Raw genomic sequence first — 16,708 nt, forward strand, 5'->3', positions numbered from 1 at the left:
AAAACTATACTAGTGGGGGACCTCAACCTCCTCTCTGAGCTAGATAAATCTAACCACAAAATAAACAAGAAAGAAGTTAAGGAGGTGAATAGAATATTAGAAAAGTTAGGTATGATAGACCTCTGGAGAAGATTGAATGGAGATAGAAAGGAATATACTTTTTTCTCAGTGGTACATGGCATACACAAAAATTGACCATGTACTAGGGCATAAAAACCTCACAATCTAATGCAGAAAAGGCAGAAATATTAAATGCATCCTTTTCAGATCATGATGCAATAAAAATTATATGTAATAAAGGGCCATGGAAAGATAGACTAAAAAATAATTGGAAACTAAATAATCTAATCCTAAAAAATGATTGGGTCAAACAACAAATCATAGAAACAATCAATAATTTCATTCAAGAGAATGACAATAATGAGACAACATACCAAAACTTATGGGATGCAGCGAAAGCAGTTCTTAGGGGAAGTTTTATATCTCTAAATGCTTACATAATAAAAAAAAAAAAGAATTAATGAATTGGGCATACAACTAAAAAAACTAGAAAAAAACAAATTAAAAATCCTCAACTAAACACCAAATTAGAAATATTGAAAACCAAAGGAAAAATTAATAAAATTGAAATTAAGAAAACTATTGAACTAATAAATAAAACTAAGAGCTGGTTTTATGAAAAAACCAATAAAATAGATAAACCTTTGGTTAATTTAATTAAAAAAAGAAAGAAGAAAACCAAATTACTAGTATCAAGAATGAAAAGGGTGAAGCTACCACCAAGGAAGAGGAAATTAAAACAAATAATTAGGAATTATTTTGCCCAACTATATGCCAACAAATTTGACAATCTTAGTGAAATGGATACATATTTACAAAAATATAAATTGCCCAGATTAACAGAAGAGGAAGTAAAATACTTAAATAACCCCATCTCAGAAAAAGAAATTGAACAAGCCATTGATGAACTCCCTAGGAAAAAATCTCCAGGGCCAGATGGATTTACATGAATTCTATCAAACATTTAAAGAACAATTAATTCCAATACTATATAGACTATTTGGGAAAATAGGTGAAGAAGGAGTCTTACCAAATTCTTTTTATGATACAAATATGGTGTTGATACCTAAACCAGGAAGAGTCAAAACAGAGAAAGAAAATTATAGACCAATTTCTCTAATGAATATAGATGCAAAAATTTTAAACAAAATACTAGCAAAGATTACAGCAACTTATCACAAGAATAATACACTATGACCAGGTAGGATTTATACCAGGAATGCAGGGTTGGTTCAATATTAGGAAAACTATCAGCATAATTGAGCATATCAACACCAAAACCAACAGAAACCACATGATCATCTCAATAGATGCAGAAAAAGCTTTTGATAAAATACAACACCCATTCCTATTAAAAACACTAGAAAGCATAGGTATAAATGGAGTCTTCCTTAAAATAATAAATAGCATCTACCTAAAACCTTCAGCAAGCATTATATGTAATGGGGACAGGCTAGAAGCATTTCCAATAAGATCGGGGTGAAACAAGGATGTCCATTATCACCACTGTTATTCAATATTGTACTGGAAATGTTAGCTTTAGCAATAAGAGAAGAAAAAGAAATTGAAGGTATTAGAATAGGCAAAGAAGAAACAAAGCTATCACTCTTTGCAGATGACATGATGATATACTTAGAGAATCAAGTAAAAAACTACTTGAAATAATAAACAACTTTAGCAAAGTTGCAGGCTATAAAATAAACCCACATAAATCATCAGCATTTCTATATATTACCAACAAAGCCCAACAGCAAGAGATAGAAAGAGAATCCATTTAAACTTACTGTAGACATTATAAAATATTTAGGAGTCTACCTCCAAACAAACCCAGGAACTCTATGAACACAATTAAAAAACACTTTTCACACAAATAAAATCAGATCTAAATAATTGGAAAAACATCAGTTGCTCATGGGTAGGCCAGCTAATATAAAAAATGACAATCCTACCTAAGCTAATTTACTTATTCAGTGCCATACCAATCAAACTACCAAAAAAATTTTATAGAGTTAGAAAAAATAATAACAAGATTCATTTGGAAAAAAAAAGGTCCAGAATATCAAAGGAACTAATGAAAAGAAATGCAGGGGAAGGTGGCCTAGCAATTCCAGATCTTAAATTGTATTATAAAGCAGCAATCATCAAAACTGCTTGGTACTGGCTAAGAAATAGAGGTGGATCAGTGGAATAGGTTAAATATGCAAGACACAGTAGTCAATGACTATAGTAATCTATTATTTCATAAACCCAAAGACCCCAGCTTCTGGGATAAGAACCCAGTCTTTTAAAAAAAAAAAACTGCTGGGAAAACTGGAAAAGAGTATGGCAGAAACTAGGCATAGACCAAATCTCACACCATATACCAAAATAAAGTCAAAATGGGTTCATGACTTAGATATAAAGGCTGATACTTAAGTAAACTGGGAGAACAAGGAATAGTTTACCTATCAGATCTATGGAGAACAGAAGAATTCATGACCAAACAGGAGATAGAGAACATTATGAAAAGCAAAATGGATAATTTTGATTACATTAAATTGAAAAGTTTTTGCACAAACAAAGCCAATGCAACTAAGATTAGAAGGAAGGTAGAAAATTGGGAAAGAATTTTTACAACCAGTCTCTCTGATAAAGGCCTCATTTCTAAAATATATAGAGAATTAAGACAAATTTATAAGAACAAGCCATTCCCCAATTGATAAATGGTCAAAGGATATGAACAGACAGTTCTCAGATGAAGAAATTAAAGCCATCTATAGTCATATGAAAAAATGCTCTAAATCATTATTGATTAGAGAAATGCAAATCAAAACAACTCTGAGGTACCACATCACACCTATCAGATTGGCCAACATGACAACACAGGAAAATGATAAATGATGGAGAAGACATGGGAAAATTGGAACACTAATGCGTTGCTGGTGGAGTTGTGAAATTATCTAACCATTTTGGAGAAGAATTTGAAACTATGCCCAAAGGGCTATAAAAATGTGCGTACCCTTTGATCCAGCAATAGCACTTCTAGGGCTATATCCCAAAGAGATCAACACAAATGGTGAAAAGGACCCACATGTACAAAAATATTCATAGCAGCTCTTTTTGTGGTGGCAAAGAATTGGAAGTTGAGAGGATGCCCATCAATTGGGGAATGGCTGAGCAAGTTGTGGTATATGAATGTAATGGAATACTATTGTGCTATAAGAAATGATGAACAGGCTGACTTCAGAAAAACCTGGAAAGACTTGTATGGACTTATGCTGAGAGAAGTGAGCAGAACCAGGAGAACGGTGTACACGGTAACAGCCATGTTGTACAATGACAAACATTGATAGACTTAACTCTTCTTAGCAATACAAAGATCTAAGACATCTCCAAAGGTCTCATGATAGAAAATGCTATCCACATCCAAAGAAAGAACTATGGAGTTTGCATGCAGATCGAAGCCTACTATTTGCTATTTTTTTCTTCTGTTGTGTTTTGTTTCCTCTTTCTAGCGGTTCCTCCTATGGTTCTAATTCTTCCTTACAACATCACTAATGTGAAAATATATTTAATAGGAAAGTATATGTGTAGCCTATATCAGAATGTGTGCCATCTTGGGGAAGGAGGTGGGGAGGGAGGGGGAGAAAAATTTAAAACTCAAAAGTTTATGGAAGTGATTGTTGGTAAATCAAAATAAATTAATAAATAAAAAATAACATCGTAAAAATGAATATTTTGAAAGATTTAAGAATTCTGATGAATACAATGATCAACTATGATTCCAGAGGACTAATGATGCCTAAGCGTGTGTGTGTGTGTGTGTGTGTGTGTGTGTGTGTGTGTGTGTCTATGTGTCCCATCTACTTTATAATTCCCAGTTGCCAGGGTGTCCAAGAGAGACTTCTCCAGAGGTAAACAACAGTGGCCTGAGGTCTTAGAAATTCTCCTTAATGAGTTGGCATTATGGTGATTGTCCGAATCTGCTTCATGGAGGATGTTTAATGGGCTTCCCCCAGAAATAACCTTCAGGCTCCTCTCCAGTGATGCAAATCCTGCCAATCCCTTCTGGCCACAAATGTTCTACCTTCCCTGTGAGGATATCCTAGATATCTATAGCCAAAGCTGATTTCTCCCCTTCCTGACTTCCCATAGTTATTATTTACCTGTTCCTATATTTTGTTCCAGTATTATAAGCCAATTTTGTGATTTATCCTAGATATTGTTTAATATTCTTGAATGTTAATTAGAGCAATAAGAAATGTAGAATCAGCTTGAACTAGAATAGTCAGAGAATGCTTTGAGAGGGAGTTGGGACTTGAGCTGGGCCTTGAGGGTTGGGTAGGGTACAAATAAATGCAAGGGAGAAAGGAGGGTTTGTCACAGGTGATGTAAACTACACACACCAATTAGAGAGGCAGGCATGAGCACGGCATGGTACAACTGGAAGTGAGAAAACATCCAAATGCAGCAGAAATTTCATGGCAAGCAATAAGAAGAAAGAGAAGAATGGGTGGGTAAGCACACATTGTGGAGCAACTTGACCACCAGGACTAAGAAATAATTGCAATGGAATTCACAGATAATGTCAGAGCCAGAAGGGAGCTAAGGGATCGCCTAGTCTCACCTTTTCATTTTCTAGCTGGGGAAACAGGTTCAGGTAGCTGAAAGTGACTGGCCCGAGATCAACATTTAGACGTGATATAATAGGAAACTGGAAGACTTAGGTTCCTGAAAAGGAAAAAGGAGGGAAACCTGTGAAATGGGTGTTTTAGGAAGGCAAAGCTCCCACTAGAACAGGAAGGTCTGGGCTTTGCTCCCTGTGTTGATATGCTAGGGGTGTGCTTCTTCTCACCCCCGAGATGGTAAGGTGTGGTGCTGGTGGAGGTTGGGGAGGAGGAAGAGAGAAAAGGATTCCCCTTCTCTTGGCACAACTGTACCCTCAGCTGAACTCTCTGTCCCAGTGCCTACCAGCACCACTGCTCTCACCTTTCAACTGAATTATCCCAAGGCACTGAAATTCTTGTAGAAGATGAGCTGGGAAATAATGAATGGGGGAATGGAAGCAATGGGGAGAGAATGGAAAAAGAGAAATTAGCTGGGATGCTTGTATTAATGAAATTCTTTTTCTTTGGAACCAATTAGCTCTTTTTTTTTTTCAAGGCATTTGGGGTTAAGTGACTTGCCCAGGGTCACACAGCTAGTAAGTGTCAGGTGTTTGGTCTGAGGCCAGATTTGAACTCAGGTCCTCCTGACTTCATGGCCAGTGCTTTATCCACTGTGCCACATAGCTGCCCCTGAACCAATTACCTCTTTACCCACACAAGAGATCTTGTACTGGGGGAACTTTCACCATAAGGTCCTGCTCTTGTGATGGATGACTGCTTCTATACCTCTATTTCAGGAAATCCTCAACCATACTTCAATTCACTCTCTTCCTGAGAAGGTCCCTCTCAGCCATATTCTTCAAAGCTTTTCTGTGGCAGGCTTACCTTTTCCTCCTCAGTCCCTCTAGTTTTGGAACCCTCAAGTAACTCTGCCATGAAGTATTCCAACCTGTTCCTCTTTTCCCCCCGATCACCATTCTTTCTAACCAAAATGGCCCTCCCCGCCCCCTCTCTCTTTTGCTTTTTATGTCCCCCTTTAGAATGTAAACTCCTTGAGGACAGGGACCACCTTTGGTTTTCCCCAGGACTTAGTATAGCAGTTGGCACAAAAGTAAATTCTTTCAAGAAATTAATATCTTTTTCAATTAGCAGCATTTATTTTCTCTCTCTATTCCTTCCCTTCTCACTGGAAAAATAAAGGAAAATCCTTATAACATATGCATAGTGCAGCAAAACAAATTCTCATACTGACCATGTCCAAAAATGTGTCTTATTCTGTTCTTTTAATTTGTCACCTCTCTGGCACGAGGTAGGTAGCCCTCATGAGCATTGGTCCTCCGGAATCATGATTGGTCATTGCGTTGATTAGAATTCTTAAGTCTTTCAACAGTGTTTTTGTGTAAATTGTTCTAGTTCTCCTCACTTGACTCTGCATCAGTTCAAACAAATCTTCCCAGGTTTCTCTGAAACTGTCCCCTTCATCATTTCCTTTGACACAATAGTATTCCATTACAGCCATTTTCCAATTGATGTACTCCCTTATTTTCCAGGTCTTTGCCACCACAAAAACAGCTACTATAAATAGATTTGGATATATAAGTCACTTTCTTTTTTCTTGATTTCTTTGGGGTGTAGGCCTGGTAGTAGTATCTCTGGGTTAAAGGGTATGGATAGTTTAGTAATTTATTGGGAAGAGTTTCAAATTGCTTTCCAAAATGGTTATACCAATTCACATCTTCACCAATAGTGCATTAATGTTCCTCTTTTCTCACAGCCCCTCAAAATATTTGTCATTATCATTTTAGGGGTGTGTGTGTGAAATTTGCCTAATAAATACATTTTCATGTATTTATTTTAAGTGATAAAGGCATGGACTAGGGCAGTATTGGAACATTCCATGGATCCTTTGCTTAAAAAATGCTTTCATGCCAATAGAAACATGGGATATATCATTGAATTCTTAATTTTAAGCCTATTGTAGTCTTTTAAGATGCAATTCAACTTCTTTCCAAGGTAGAATCTCAGGCTAAAATATTCAAGCTTACATCAGTGTGCTCTATAATCCAGAAAGTTTAAGATCTGGGCAATGGCATCCTGGTACCTGTGGGTGTTAGGTATGCCTGAGAGTGGAAGATTTAGTTTTTATAATAGAAAAGAATGCTTTCAATATTTGCTAATCCAGACTCTAATTCATTTAGGGAAATGTACTTCAGGATTATGGGTTCTACTCTTCCTTCTTGGTAATTATTTGTGCCATGGGCTCACATGGGTCTCTATACCAGAGCACAGTTATGGCTATTTCTGGCACTCGTCTTGTATACCCATCTTTGATTAATTTGAGGGAACTAGCCTGGCCAGGTGTTCACTTGTTCCCTGGTCACTCTTCCTTATGTCTGCCTTATTCTTCTTGCCCCTCTTAAAAAAAAAGTCTCTATCGGCTCAAAGAGGTTTCAAAGAGCTTAATGACTGGCAGGTGGTATTCAGCTCCAATCTGGAGGACTCTTCGTCTGGAAGGACAAACGGGTGCTTAGTACAGAACCAGAGCAATGTGGCTTCTCCTTCAGGCCTTGCAACATTCAGAGAGAAATGATGGGGCAGGGCAGCCTTTGGTGACCTTTGCCTGCAGTTTTATGAGGGGTCTGACTCTTGCCCTGGCTCCCTGCTCCCCTGGCTGAGTCTCCAGGCCTGCCTTCCCCCAGGGATCTATCCTTTCTTCTTTCTACCACATGGCCCCTGAAGTTGGGCAACAGAACTGCTCCCAGAAACTTGCCCAACATCCCCCACCAGGGACTTAAGGAACTTCATTACAATAAGACCTTTAGACTTAGTTGAGCTAGGGCTTAGAGATCTGAGCTAAAGGTAATGTGTACCATGTAGCTAACTATAGTCTAACATAGATCAAAGATTTAAAGCTGAAAGGAGCTCAAGACATCATCTAGTGCAGGAGTTCTTCACCTTTTGTGTGTCATGGACTTCCCCTTGGGGGGCAGCTAGGTGGCTCGGTGGATAGAGAGCAGGCCTGGCATCTTCCTGGGTTCACATCTGGCCTAATTAGCTATGTGACCCTGGGCAAGTCATTTGATCCTGTTTGGCTCGTCTGTAAACCTGTAAAATGAGCTGGAGAAGGAAATGACAAACCACTCCAGCATCTCTGGTAAGAACCCCCCAGATGGGATCAAAAGAGTCACGGACGACTGAAAAACGACTGAGCAACAATGACCTCTCCTTTGGCAGTCTGGTGAAGCCTCTTCATAAAAACGGTTTTTACATAATTGAAGGAGATGATAAATTTCAGTCAGAGATTAGTGACAATAAAGATGCATTTTTTCCCCCATCAAAGTTTACAATCCCCTTGGTATCTATCCATAAACCCCAGGTTAAGGACTTCTGATCTGATCCTCACTTTAGAAAAGAAGAAACGAATGCCTAGAAATGTCAGTATTCAGGGTCCCACAGGAAGGGGCATAAGGTCAGCTCCTCGTGGTAGGCTTTCGTCTGTGCCCTGCGCTATCTCCCCAGGAGCATGTAAGGGTTCCTGCTGACATCACAGCAAACCAGACCTCTATAAACTAAATCATAGCAAGATTTCTGCCATTCTTTGGACTTCTACCCACTTCTTGCTGCCAGCACATATAACACACGTGTGAAATACTTCAAAGCCCTATACAGATGTGACATGAGTACCTTTAGTTAATAATCTCATTTTGGACAATTCAATTCAATTTAGTCCAATAGCTGTATTTACTAAGGCCAAACATTCAAACAATACCTGCTCTCACGGAATTTACAGTCCTGAGGGGGTGGGGAGGAAGGGAGGCCAATTGGTCACCTGGCAGCGAATGACACAGTGGAAAGAATGTTGATTCTGGAATTGGAGAACCTGGGTTCAAATCTTGTCCCCCTGGCCCTCAGCATGTTCTGCAAAAAGAGGAGTCCTGGGAGGGCTTCTTCAGCTCTATGTCTCCATGGTCTTCTCTTCTTTGATTTTCCCACACCCAGAACACAACTGTGCCCTTAGTAAATATTCAGGAAGTATTTGTTGACTGAGTAAAGGTTACTTAGGTACCAGTTCAAATATGAATAATAGCATAGAAAGGACAGTGAAGGCTGGTTCTCCACCTCTGCTTAGGTCAGTAAAAGAAGAAATGGGTTTCTTTTTCTGCTCTGGAAGGAATTTAGGCTAATATCGTCTTTCTAACTATGCTAGCTCCATTTTGGGAAACTCTGGTTGGGCAACTTGGTAGTGATATTTCACTCTCTGGCATCCTAGTACACTCCACCTACCCAGAGGGCATTTTGCCATGAGGTGTCCCGTGGAAAAGTACCTCTTCTCGGGATTTAGGGACCTTTCAGGAGATTACAGGAGATTCTAGGGTGAATTTCAGAGAAACAGCAAACTGAGTCAGATGACAAAAAAATTCTCTTTGAGTATAAGTTTGTGAGAATCTAGCTCATTTATCCAGCTGGAAGAGAGAGGCTGTAGAAATCTCCCACATGACTATATCTGAGGGTATAGTCGTTTAAGACTTCCTTTCAGACTGATTCCTTTAGGTCCTTTTGATATTCCAGGCTACTTGAAAAGCTCTTCAGCCAGCAGAATTCCTTCACAGTGTCTGGAGCTGGGGAGATACAGGAGGCTTAGAGAGAGCAGTGAGAAAGATGATAGAGTTCAACAAGGACGCTTTTCTAGACAGAGAGAAAAGGGTCTCTTTCTAGATAAATACCTGCCCTCTAAATCCCTTATCTGGGGCTTTCCAGGGGGAGACAAAGGAGCACTGGGCCTAACCAGCTCTCTGAGAGCCCAACTGTTAAATTTTCACTATGAAGATTTACACTTAGATATTATCAAATGCTACAAACAGGACTTAATTTATTGTTTTGTTAACTGTCTAGATTAGATTATCTAGGAAGTGATTAAGAAAATGTTAATAATGTAGATTAAACTTAAAAGCATGTGATTAATGTATTCTCCCCCCACCCCACCCCAGCTGATTGTTAAACATTCATCAACATGCCATTGGGCCTAACCCTAGCTAATTTGGGTGGAATTTCATGGACCCTTAAATAATTTCTAAAAATTATACTGAACTTGACAAATATAAATAAATATGAACATTTCCATATACAAAGAATAAAAACCATGATTCTCTAACATGCACAGTTGTTTTTTTGGTTTTTTTTAAGTGTATGTTAAGGGGTTGCTTGGGAGGGCAGAGCCAAGGTGGCAGGACAGAGGCAGGAGCTCACCTGAACTCTCCCAACATTCCCCTCCAAACAGCTTTAAAACAGCTCCTCAAATTGAATTCTGGAATGGCAGAGCCAACAAAGGGTTGGATTGAAACAATTTTCCAGCCCAGGTTGGTGGGAAAGGTCTATCACCCCAGGATGGTGGTCAGGCCCTGAGCAAAGTGCAAGTCGTCCTGTGGCAGCACCAGCAGCGGGGTTTGGAGGTGGCTACATCAGCAGTAACAGCACTTTGGGAGCTCTCAGGCCACAGATGGTAAAGGGATCAGACAACCAGTCAGAGAGAGATTGGAAGGGAGCGTTTGCTGGCTTTAGCTTTGGGACCCTGTTGCCTACCAATACGCAGTTCTGGGTCACAGTTCTAGGGGTAAGAGGAGCACGAGAGCTGGTGGCTGCAGTGGTACGGGGGCCCTAGTCACAGCTCCAGGGCCATAGTACTCGCGGTGATGAGGGAACAAGGTCCTTTCCTGGGTGAAGACTGAAGCACCGGCTGGGAGAGCAGTGACCACACCTTTCCTTTGTCAAGATCCAAGACCACCTCTCTCTTTTTGGACACCCTGCTTTCAGGAGCCAAGGCCTAACAAGCAAGCTGTGCCCCGAGCTCGACATGACAACAGTCCTTCGTGCTCCGAGCTTTGGGTCCCTGAGCTCGCACAAGCACCGACGGGTCCAGACATGAAGCCCTGCTGTGAACGGACGTTTTGTCACTAGACAACCTTGCCTCATTGTTGCTGCTGCACGTCACTATTGCGACACTACGCTGTTTGATTCTTTATCTAGCCACGGATATATACACCAAGGTTTAGCCCCATTGCCTTGGGTCTCCTACTAGAGGAAGCCCTGACACATGCCTAATTTCCCTCCCCCAACAGGACAGAGAAAACTTTTTGCTTTTAGTCTGTGTGAGCTCTTTGGTGTTTTTGGAGTTAATAATGGTTGGAAAACATCTGTGACTCTTTGGTCACTTGTTACCAGAGCTGGCACCTTGGATCATATACCTTGGAAGCACCCAAAACTTACAGACCCCTAAAAGTATCTCTGAAAACAGCAGCATGAAAAACCTGAAGCTTGGGATGGTGCCCCTCCATCCTGGGAGCAGAGCCCAACTTTAATATAAAGTTAGAAGTTAAGGAATAGGCTAGAAAAATGAGCAAACAAAAAGAGCCTGACCATAAAAAGTGGCTAAGATGACAGGGAAAATTGAGACACACACTCAGAAGACAATGAAATCAAAACAGCTATAAGCAAAGCCTGAGAAAAATTAACATTATGCTGTAGCATTTGATAATTAATATTATTCTGTAATCCATCTTTTCCCCTATTTTGACAAAACCCTATCTCTTAGCCTAGCTCAAAAGGAGACCTAAGGCATGGTTGAGGAATGTGATTACTCCTAGCTCCTGGAGCATAGGCTCATTAACCAGCTTAAAGTGGGCCCCCCAACCCACTTCCTTTTACACCAGAGAACCAGCTTGGGCTAGGCCTTCCCCAGGAAACAATTCTTTTGTCCTCGATGTTTCTCATAAAAATTAGGGGTGACTTGGTCTCCAAGGGGAAGGCTTGAGGGGAGGAAGGGATCCTGATTGGGGTGGTTTTGTTTTCTGGCCAAGATTACTAGAGGCAGTTGACTCCCATTAAACAATTAACATACCTTAGTTGTCAGAGAGGGGCATGATTATCCACACCTGAAGGCCAACCCACCTACCAATCAGGATTGCTTCACCTTTTCCAGGGGAAGTCTAAGTGATACACTGAATCAGAAGAAAGAGACACCTAGGTTGAAAAGACCCTGCTGGCCCTTATTTGATGTTTTTGGTCATTTAGAGAGTCCACTGACTCAATTTCTTGGTTACTGCTAGCCTAACCAATGAATTAATCATGCTCAGGTCCCTGGATATGGCTGAGGTGCCAGCTTGACACATTTTACTAATAGTTTACAAGTTGCTGTTATTAAAATTGTATCTTGCCCCAGAGAAAACGGTGCCTTTTTTGCAATTTCATTTGCCATACCTCAAAGAAAAAAAAAATTGAACACAAGCCCAACAAGAATTCCTGGAAGAGCTCAAAAAAATTAAAAAAAATCAAAGAAGTATAGGAAAAATTGGGAAAAGAAATGAGAATGATGCAAGCAAATTATGAAAAAAGAGTCAACAGCCTGAAAGAGGCACAAAAAATGCTGAATAAAATAACATCTTAAAAAACAGAATTGGCCAAATGGTAAAAGAAGCACAAAAATCCACTGAAGTGAAGAATTTCTTGCAAAGCAGAATTGGTCAAATAGAAAAAGAGATAAAAATTCACTGAAGAAAAGAACACTTTCTTAAAAAGCATAATTGGCCTAATGGTAAAAGTACAAACTCTCACTGAAGAAAATAATTCCCTAAAAATTAGAACTGGGCAAGTAGAATCTAATGACTCCATGAGACAACAAGAAACAGTAAAACAAAGTCAAAAGAATTTTTTAAAAGTGTGAAATATCTCATCTGAAAAACAACTGATCTGGAAACTACATCAAGGAGAGAAAATTGAAGAATTATTAGACTACCTGAAAGCCATGAAAAAAAAAGGGCTTAGACATCTATTTCAAGAAATTTTCAAGGAAAACTGCACTGATATACTAGAACCAGAAGATAAAATAGAAATGGAAAGACTCCATTGATTATCTCCTCAAAGAGTTCCCAAAATGAAAACTCCCAGAAATATTATAGTGAAATTCCAGAGCTCCTAAGTCAAGGAGAAGATATTGCAAGCATCTGGAAAGAAACAATTCAAATATTGTGAAGTCATAGTCAGGATAGAACAACATTTAGCAGCTTCTCCATTAAAGCACCAGAGGGCTTAGAATATGATATTCTGGAAGGCAAAGGAGCTAGGATTACAATCAAGAAAAACCTACCCAGCAAAACTGAGTATGGTCCTTTGGGGGAAAACTGGATATTCAAACATTCAGGCAAAGCTGAACAGAAAATCTGACGTTCAAACAGAAGACTCAAGAGAAGCATAAAAAAATAAACATGAAAGAGAAGTCATAAGGGACTCAATAAAGTTAAACAGCTTACATTTCCATATGGGAAGTTGATATTTAAGTAGCTCCTAAGAACTGTATCATCGTTAGGGCAGTAAGAAGGAGTATACGTAGACAGAGGGCCCAGATATGAATTGACTATGGTGGGATGATTTCAAAAAATAAAATTAAGGGGTGAGAAAGAGGGATGCATTGGGGGAAGGGGAAAGGGAGAGGAAGAATGGAGGAAATTATCTCATATAAAAGGGGCGAGAAAGGAAGAGTTTTTACAGTGGAGGGGAAAATGATGGGGTGGAAGGCAATGCTTGAACCTCACTCTTATTAGAATTGGCTCAAAGAGGTAATAACAATAACACTAAGTTGGATATAGAATCTATCTTACCCAACAGGGAAGTAGGAGGAAAAGGGGACAAGAAAAGTAAGGGGATTGATAGAAGGAAGACCAAATTAAGAAAGGTAGTTGTCAGAAGCAAAACAGACTTTTGAGGAGGGATAGGGTAAAAGAGAGAGAGAGAGAGAGAGAGAGAGAGAGAGAGAGAGAGAGAGAGAGAGAGAGAGAGAGAAAGAGAAACATAGAGAGACAGAGAGACAGAGAAAGACAGAGACAGAGAGAGACAGAAAGAGAAACACACACACACACACAGAGAAGGATAAACAGGGGAAAAAACAGGATAGATACATAACAGTGAATGTGAATGGAATAAACTCACCCATAAAACAGACTAAGATAGCAGAGTGGATTAAAAATCAGACTCCAGCAACATGTTGCTTATAAAGAAATACACTCAAAAGAGAGAGACACATATAGTTTAAAAAAAAAGGGAGGGCTGGAGTAGATTCTATTATGCTTCAGATAAGGTTATAAAAAAGCAAGGGTAGCATTCATGATCTCAGACAAAACAAAAGAAAAAATATACCAAATTAAAAGAGATAAGGAAGGAAACTACATCTTGTTAACAGGTACCATAGACAATGAAGTAATATCAATACTAAATATATATACACCAAATAACATAACATCCAAATTCTTAAAGGAAAAGTTAAATGATTTACAGGAGGAAATAGATGGTAAAACTATACTAGTGGAGGACTTTTCCCTCTAGAACTAGATAAACTTTATCATAAAAGAAACAAGAAAGAAGTTAAAGAAATGAATAGAATTTTAGAAAAGTTAGATATGATAGACTTTCGTAGAAAATGGGAATAGACCTTTTTCTCAGATGTACATGGTACCTTCACAAAAATTGATAATGTATTAGAGCATAAAAACTTCACAACCAAATGCAGGAAAGAAGAAATATTGAATGCATCCTTTTCAGACCATAATGCAATAAAATTACATTCAAGAAAGGGCCATGGAAACACAGATTAAAATTTATTAAAAACTAAATAATCTAATCCTAAAGAATGAATGGGTCAAAGAACAAATCATAGAAACAATAAATAATCTCATTAAAGAAAATGACAACAGGAAGACAATCTACCAAAATTTCTGGGATACAGCCAAAGCAACACTTAGGAGAAAATTTGTATCTCTAAATGCTTAAATCAATAAAATAGAGAAAAAGCAGATCAATGAATTGCGTATGCAATTAAAAAAACTAGAAAAAAAACAAATTAAAAATCCCCAACTAAACACCAAATTGGAAATGTTGGAGGGGATGTGGAAAAAATAGGGACAGTAACACACTGTTGGTGGAATTGTGTATTGATCCAACCATTCTGGAGAGCAATTTGGAACTATGTCCAAAGGGATATAAAGCTGTGCATACCCCTTGACCCAATACTACCACTATTAGGTCTGTACCCCAAAGAGAGTAAAGAACAAGAAAAAATACAATATTTATAGCAGCTGTTTTTTTTTTTTTTTTGGTGGTGGCAAAGAATTGGAAATCAGTTGGGGAATGGCTGAACAAGCTGTGGAATATGATTGTGATGGAATACTATTTTGCTGTAAGAAATGATGAGCAGAGTTAGGAAAATGTATGTATTAAGGGGCAGGGGACGCAGTGGATAGAGTGCCAGCCCTGGAGTCAGGAGGACCTGAGTTCAACTCTGGCCTCAGACACATAACACTCATTAGCTGTGTGACTCTGGGCAAGTCAATAAAATGAAGGGAAAAAAAAATGATGAGCAGGAGGTTTCAAAAAAACCTGGAAAGACTTATATGAACTGCTACAAAATGAAGTGAGCAGAACCAGGAGAACATTGTACACAGTGACAGCAATATTGTAATGATGATCAACTGTGGAAGACTTAGCTACTCTGATCAATACAGTGATCCACGACAATTCTGAAGGACTTATGATGAAAAATTGCTATCTACCTCCAGAGAAAGAACATATGGATTCTGACTGCAAATCAAGGCCTTAAAAAAAACCCACTTTCTTTTTCTTTTTCTTTTTTTTTTTGTGTGCCTTTTTTCTTTTGCAACATGGCTAATGTGGAAATATGTTTTGCAAGACTTCACATGTATAATCCATATCAAATTACTTGTCTTCTCAGGCAGGGAGGAGGCAACAGAAGGAGGGAGAGAATTTGGAATTCAAAATTTTAAAAAATGAAATAAATATATTGGTGAAAATAAAATAAATGTGAAATTTAACATGATAGTACCAACTCTCCTTTTGTCTGATTCAGATAAGAGTGAGATTCATGTGATATCGGCTCCTCTTCTTACCCATGATTTTATACTCTTTTAGCACATTCCAGTTACAAGAAATATTAAGTTCCAACCTTTTCTCACTCATTTATTCTTTAGTGTGTTCCCTTTTCTTTCTTCTTTTAAAACCAACAATATGAATGAAACTGTAGCTAGACCCTGTGTTTACCTTTCTTAACTTTCTCTGTGACCTTCTGAAGACAGCGGGATTCTGAAAGGACTCTTGTATTTTCTCCCTTTATTAGAATGTAAACGCTTCTGATTGCTCAAACATGCCTGCCTTTCTATGTTTCTCTTGTCTTTATGTTAGTGTTTCAAGCACTACCCAGCTCTGGACTTTCTATCAGGAATGCTTGAAAATCTCTTATTCTATTAAAAATACATTTCCCTCTATAGATTACACTCAGTTTTGCAACAACAAAATTATTCCTGGGGGCAGCTAGGTGGAGTAGTAGATAAAGTGCCAGGCCTGGAGTCAGAAAGACTTATCTTCCTGAGTTCAAATCTGGCCTCAGACATTACTAGCTATGCGACCCTGGACAAGTCACTTAACCCCATTTGCCAAAGTCTCCTCATCTGTAAAATGAGCTGGACAAAGAAATGGTAAACCACTCCAGTATCTTTGCCAAGAAAACCCCAAATGGAGTCACAAAGAGTTGGACATCACTGAAGAACAACAAAATTATTCTTAATTGTAAACCTTTATCTTTTTGTGTTTTGGAGTATTGCATTCCAAAATTTTCTCTCCTTTATACAGATATAGTATACTCTTGTGTTATTCTGACTATATTTCTTTGATATTTGAACCCTTTCTATTTTTTCCCTTTGACCTGGAAGCTCTGCATTTTGTTAAATGTCACTTTTGAGTGTTTTCAATTCTGGCTGTCTTTCAGGTGATTGGTGGATTATTTCTATTTTCACTTTGTCCTCTGGTTCTAATAGTTCTGGACAGTTTTCTTTAATGATTTCTTAAAATATGGTATATAGCTTTTTTAAAAAAAAGTTTTGTCATGGTTTTCAGGGAATCTGATGATTCTAAAGTTCTCTCTGCTTTCCCAGTTTTCAGATCACTTGTTTTTGGTAGTAGGTACTTTACATACTCTTCTATTTTTCAGGTTTTTGACTTTTCCC

The sequence above is a fragment of the Phascolarctos cinereus genome, unplaced genomic scaffold (genome assembly GCF_003287225.1).
Source record: "Phascolarctos cinereus isolate Bilbo 61053 unplaced genomic scaffold, phaCin_HiC Scaffold_2;HRSCAF=192, whole genome shotgun sequence".
Taxonomy (NCBI): Eukaryota; Metazoa; Chordata; class Mammalia; order Diprotodontia; family Phascolarctidae; genus Phascolarctos; species Phascolarctos cinereus.